Source organism: Arachis ipaensis, chromosome B03 (assembly GCF_000816755.2).
Source record: "Arachis ipaensis cultivar K30076 chromosome B03, Araip1.1, whole genome shotgun sequence".
In the NCBI taxonomy this organism is placed as follows: Eukaryota; Viridiplantae; Streptophyta; class Magnoliopsida; order Fabales; family Fabaceae; genus Arachis; species Arachis ipaensis.
The window spans coordinates 38,393,151-38,399,331 of record NC_029787.2 but is presented as its reverse complement, the minus strand read 5'-3'; the positions used below and the strand labels follow the sequence as shown (position 1 = coordinate 38,399,331).

At 32.4% G+C, this 6,181-nt stretch overlaps 1 long non-coding RNA gene across 1 annotated transcript in view; it reads right to left on the bottom strand.

Annotated features, from left to right (window-relative positions):
* LOC110270127 overlaps positions 1–4,562 on the bottom strand; it is an 8,666-nt gene extending 4,104 nt beyond the window's left edge. The window contains exon 1 of the long non-coding RNA XR_002359261.1: positions 4,067–4,562. This is a non-coding gene — a long non-coding RNA (uncharacterized LOC110270127). The remainder of the gene's footprint in view (positions 1–4,066) is intronic.

Sequence of the window (6,181 nt, the reverse complement as noted above, 5' to 3'; positions counted from 1 at the left end):
AAATAATACAAAATATTAATAATATCAATAATCAAAACTTTTAGTATGCAATTAGTACATAAAAAGGTAGGGGTGAACACGGGTAGCGGGTACCCGATTACCAGTCCGAACCCGAACCGAACCAATTAAATTGGTTCTGAAACCAACGGATAATCGGGTCCAACCTGAACCAAATCGATGACCTTTGTTAGTGATCAGTTCGGGTATCAGTTTTAGAGGTGCGGAACCCGAACCAACCCGTGAACCCGATCATATATTAATTAAATAAAAAATAAAAATATATGGCTTTTAGTGAGTTTTACAACTCGTAACCCTAACACTTTGAAAATTAGATAAATATTTCTATTGCCCTTTTGTATTTAGCTTCTAATGTTTGGATTTTAATATGTTTTGATTTTAGCTTCTTTGAATGATTATTCACTAGACTTTTATATTTAGCTTCTAATATTTCTATTGCACTTTTATATTTTTATTAGACAAAGATTATTCAATATTAATATGTTTGGATTTTAATGAGTTTAGTTTTTAATGTATTTAGTGTTTAACATGTTTGGATTATTTCTATTGATGTCACACGTTTATTGTACTTGTTGAATTTTTAAAATAAAAAATTATTTTTTTATTATGAATTTTAAAGTCATTGGATACCCAATTACCCGAACCGAACCAATCCGTTCTTAATTGGTTTGGTTTGGTTCGGGTATATACACAAAAAAAAGTAAATCCGAACCAAACCGACCCTTGCTCAAAAGGTTAGTAGATGAGATTAAAATGGATATGTTTGATCAATTAGTACTCAAAAAGAGTACATAAAAATTTAAAATTATATTATGATCGAATTGGATTGATTTAAATTAGTACATAAAAAGAGTATATATATCCTGGTTCAGCCACTAGGTGTAATGTGGCCTACATCCAGTCTCCATCACAACAATGATGAAATTTCACTATGTTATTACAACATTACAAACACCAATTTCTCTCTAGAAACTACCCATTCCTATCTGGGACAAATCCAGATTCTACACCCAATCTGAATTTGACTAGGACTCAAAATCTAGCTTTCAACTGTCAAATGCTAACCCAACTTGCAAGGAAATTCCCACAGAATTATGACACACAACAGAAAGATGTACAAAGAAAACTCTGAGACATCTATGGCCTTTTTTCTAATATTGATCACTGCTTTTTTTTCCTCTTATTGGCTTTTTCTTACAAACCTCACCATGTTTGTCTTTTACCATGAGACTCAGACAGACAATACTAAGAAAAAAAAACAAACAGAACATCTTTGAAGGAGAAGAACTCAGAGAGCTTGGGTAGCTATCAGAACTCTGTGCTTTTCACTTTCTCTCGTTGATCTCAACCCTTGACCGTTCACCCTTAATATAGAAGGGAAAGCTTTCAAGGTTGAAATCGGTTCAACCAAGCAACTTCTTCTTCAACCAAAAATAACTTCGGTTCGGACAAAGAGACGAGAGAGGGAAAACTAAACACCACCATGCATGTACCTCTCTCAACCCTTTTCATCAAGCTTTTTCAATCTGAGCCTTTGATCTTGGCTTTGGCCCCAAGAATGGATTCGGACCCTTGATGAATCTTTGACCCAGAGCCGCTTCTTTCCTTCCATTTTTGCTTCTTCCTATGCGTAGCTCCAAGGGCTATCTTCTTTCTTTGATGAACAAAAATGGAAATAAACTTTTGCAACTGAGATCTTATTCTCTGACAGAGGCGGATCCTTTATTTTCTTGGTATGGAAGATCTTGAAACTCTTCTTCAAAATCTTGCCTTCAATGACAAAGATCTTGCCATGCCTTACTTTAGATCTTCCTTCCTCATAGCCTTTCTTCCATAGATTTTTCTTGTAACTTCTTTTTCTTCTGATGACTTCTATCTTCTTCTCTGTTTGATTGATATGACCAAAAGACAAGAGAGAGGAGAGAGAAGAGACAAAGTTTTTAATGCAATATTAAACCCAATTTAGTTTTGAGTTTCGGTTACCTATGCATACATTTAACTAAATTGAAATTTGAGTTCTAGTAACCAATGCATAGAGTAACGTATAGATCTTTTAATATGATTAAACCTATTTGAATTTTCAACTTCAAGTTACCAAGGTGACCAAAGCATGCTAGAAACTCTTGGGCCATTTCCTTCATACTTTTGTTTTATCAAAATGGGCTTGTAATTTGGACTTATCTCAATTTCAAGTTTCAGTCACTTTATGTTTGAGTTAATTTTGCACAAAACTAAAATAATTCATTGATCAAAGTGGGCTATTCTAACTTTTGGCCCAATCCAAAATCTATACAGTAACAAACATATCAACCAACCAATTTAAAGCAAATAATAATTTTCTAATCAATATTTAATAATATTTGATCATCAAATTTGATACAAATTTTTCAAACTCAACACAATGCTTACCAGATTTAGAGTAGCCCAACTAATTAGAGCAGAGAGAATTGTGAAGTTCCACAACCTATTGACTAATAAAAGGAACTCAAGTGTTTGGCTATAAAAGTTATATGAACTAATTATACTTACTTTTCTAAGTTTTGGTTTAAACAAAATCAGTATCATGTTATATTTACATTTTTGTTTAGTGTTATATTTTACAAATAAAAGTTAAATTGAATTTCACAAGAAACAAAATGATATATAAGATCAGAATTTACTTTGTAAACTGAACCTGATCCTCCTTTTCCTAGTTTCTTGGAATCATTGAAGTAATTTGTTGTTTGTTCAAAAATTTTATATGACATATTTAGTAATAGTCACCTGTCAAAACAGAATATTAAATTAAATATGTATACTTTGAATGAGAGACATGAACATTGTCATGTTTGTTTCAAACAACTATTATGCTATATACTAAAATTTTTCTACCAACCTTAATCAGTAAAAAATGGTACATCCTGAAGACATACAAAAGATAACTATTTTGAATCAATAAAATACTAAATCCTTATAGATATATCTCAAAAAATCTGCATCAATAAAAGCGAATAACCTCTAATGGAAACAATTGAACTAATAATCACCTAAACTATGAACCCTAACATCTTTTTTACTTCAAGAAAAATCAAAATTTTCAATAGAAAATAACAATTTTTCATTTATGTCTCTTCACCTTTATAATATATCAAATCAACTTAACTAAATCTATATCAAATTCACTGCCTTGACCTGAAAAATTTACAGAAGATAAGAGTACATTAGAATATAAAAAGCAGGATTTGTGTATAACTTTGCCAAAACTATATCATCAAATTATCACAAAAAATAATATCTTTGAAAAAATTTGAAGAATCGAAGAAAGCAACAAACAAGAAAAAATTATGAAAAAATCCTCATTGTAATGACTCGACACGACATGAAAATCAATTCCATCAGATCTGATAGCTTTGAACGTATCTTCAATCGAAGCTTATAGAGACTCGCTAGCTCGACTTCTTGATCTCCTCAGCTAGCAGCACCGAATCTGCGCCCAAACCACACCACTGAATCTGCGCCGAAACTGCACTCTGAGTGCTTCAAGCCGTCGGAGAAAAAGCAGAACCAGCGGCACAACCCATGGTGGAAGACGACGTAGAAACAGAAGATTTAAAGCATTACCTCAACAATTTGAATCAAATCGTCACTGAGAGGTTAACGAAAATTCAAAGGCTCCACGATCTCCATTCATAACTCCACCGGCAACGCTTTGACGGAGGAGACGACGGCGACAAGGAGATGAATGGCGGTGACAAAGAGATGAATGGCGGCAGTGATATTGAGATTTTAAGGTTTCACAGAGGTCCATCTCCTCTCTCTCTCTCTCTCTCTCTCGCTCGCTCGAAGCCCCTATTTTGAGTTCTAAATGTTCTTTTTGTTTTTCAATTTTTTGTTATGGGTTGTTATTTATTTGGGCTAGAAGTTTTTTTTAGTATTGATTGGGTTGTGGGAGTTATTGTTAATGATTTAGGGAGGTTTTACAAGTTGTTACGATTAAAATATATTATGGAGGTTTATAATAACTCCCACAAAAAAAACTTCTACAAACAAACAAAAATTTTGTAATGACACCACCTCTGAAGTCTCCAAACAACTCAATGACTGTAACCCCAAACTCATCTTAACCTTGCTAGACCATGGGATAAAGTGAAGACCTTTAGTCTCCCCACAGTTTTTCTCGATTCGAATCCCACCATCCACGTGTCATCATCACAACGGGCCTCCAAGATCATGAGCTTCGACGATTTGGTGAAATTCACCAGCACTGAAATATAGTTTCCAAAGACTAGCGTGAAGCGGAGCGACATGGTGGCACCATTGTACTCCTTCGAAACAACAGAGTTGAGCAAGGGCGTTGTCTGACACACCAGAACTTCATCAATGCGATGAAGATGATATGCATGGACGACGAGATGGCGGAAAAGATGCACGACGTGTTCCTATGCGTGCTACCAATGTTCCACAAGTTTGGGCTTGCGGTGACCTTGTATGCGCAACTACAGTATGGGAACACGGTGGTGTGCTTGAAGAGGTTTGAGTTGAATGCGTTGTTGAGAAGCATCGAAAAGTACCGGAATTAATTTCTTCAATGAGTATTCTCCAAAACGATGTAGTTTAAATCCAAAGACTAATTTATTTTGTTTACACACGTGAATAGCTGACTATCATATGTGCTAATTTAAGTTTTCATGTCAGTATTTTCTATTTATCATTCATGAAAAATAAGATTAGAAACTAATTTATCTTCTAGAATTAGATTTAAAATTTTTTTTGTGTATTTCAAAAAATAAATAACTAAAATATCTGATTTAAATAATTACTCAAATTTTGTTATTGCTTCCTAATTAATTAGGTAGTATTTTTCTTTCCGTCACCCATTATATAAGAATTATCATGGGCCACACATAATAATAATAATAATGATAATAATAATAATAAGGGAATATATATATATATATATCTATCATTCAACTATCATGGAGTAATAACTTTGCATAATTAAAACAGCAAGTCACTTAAAGTGGTTCCTTTTTTTCTTTTTTAAGCAATGATAATAATAATAATGTTACTCGAAAAATCAAAGCCATGATGGTGTTCTCCGATGGTAAGACAGGACCCCCATACGCCGTTCAATCATGCTACCTTTAAGGGTCAAAGCAATGATAAAGAATATTGAAGAAAACAAAATAAAATTCAGAATCACAAAAGTGTGAATGTCTTGTAGTGACTGATTTTTTTAAATATGAAAGAAAATATTGGTGTTTTTTTTTGTTTTTTGAAAATTGGATTATTTGGTGTAATTATATGCAGGTAAAAAGTCAACACATGAGAGGCGTGTTGCAATACGTGAAGACGTGTTGGATAGGTGGCAACATTCTGACTAATATGTAAGGAACGTGTTGAACAAATGGCAACATCTTGGTCAACACGTGGGAGCGTGTTAAAATACGTAGAGAGCGTGTTAAATAATTTTTACAATACTGTAATACACTTTAAATGTTAATACTCAACCAAAACACCACCTCTATTTTCATATTAAAAATCATTTCTATCTTGTAGTGGGGGTTTTATTTTTATTTTTAATTCTATCTCTGGGGACTTTTTTTTTTTTTCCTTCTTCATTGGGTTGCTGCATATATATTTGTGCATGGATACATGAGATACTCATCAATGATATGGGTGTTCATTGGTTAAAGAGTACATATGAAGAAAAAGAAAGATGATAAACATTAGTAAGAGAGCATATTTGGGTTTATTTTAACCTACTTTACCAAAAGATTAAAATTTTGTCACACAAACTAAATCAAACGCATTTAATATATGCGGTTTTAATTATGAGTTTGGTTAATGTAGATAAATGTAAATAATTAAGATATACAGTAATAGTTATTATGAACAAAATTATAATTCACCATTTATATCACAAGTAAACAATAGTTATCCACACACAATACTTTCTTTTAAAATTAAATCAACATGTAATGATAAGTTGGTAACTCCAAACATTTTCTTACAAAATAATTTGTTGTTTGCATAACTAACAAAATTATAATTCACCATTTATATCACAAGTAAACAATAGTTATCCACACACAATACTTTCTTTTAAAATTAAATCAACATGTAATGATAAGTTGGTAACTCCAAACATTTTCAACATTTTCAATTTGTTGTTTGCATAACT